The sequence below is a fragment of the Entamoeba nuttalli genome (genome assembly GCF_000257125.1).
Source record: "Entamoeba nuttalli P19 unplaced genomic scaffold asmbl_8412, whole genome shotgun sequence".
Taxonomy (NCBI): Eukaryota; Evosea; order Mastigamoebida; family Endamoebidae; genus Entamoeba; species Entamoeba nuttalli.
In genome coordinates, this window is record NW_008579122.1 from 1 (window position 1) to 667 (window position 667).

Genomic DNA, 667 nt, shown 5'->3' on the forward strand with positions numbered 1-667 from the left:
ATTTTTATTTAAATTTATTTTCAATAAATTCATATAAAATATGATAGTTCATGTTTTAAATAAAAAATAATTTAAATCAAATGAATAATAAATAAAGGAAATAATTAATTAATGTAAGAAATATGAAAGTTAAATAATATTTTATTCAATGAAATATTAATTATTTATCATTCTTTTTATTTCATTTTGTTTAAATTGAATTATTTTTCATCAATATCTATTTCATTATTTCATTAATATTGATTATTTGTTAATTTGAAAACACAACAAAGAACCATTCTTTCTTAATTATTTGTTTTCTTTACCTGTTAGATCGAAGGTGGCACGTCTGAAACACCACACACAAACCCTAGTACAAATTCATACATTCGACTCCTCAGTTATTTTCTGGTTATGACAGTGTATTTGAATTAGAAATGTATTAAGTAATGACTGCAAAGGGTGGAGCAAGATATTATGATAGAATATTACATGGTGTAATATAAGGATCTACTGAATTGTTTTTAAGACTAAAAGGAGATTGGTCAAAGTAATATAGTGGTAATGAAATAATTCCTTCTCTCATTCATAAAATAAAGAAAAATGATATTATTTAAAGTTAAAATAGAAATTAAACTAAAAGTAAAAGAAGAAATAGGCAGAAGAAGTTTGAAAAATCATAATAAGA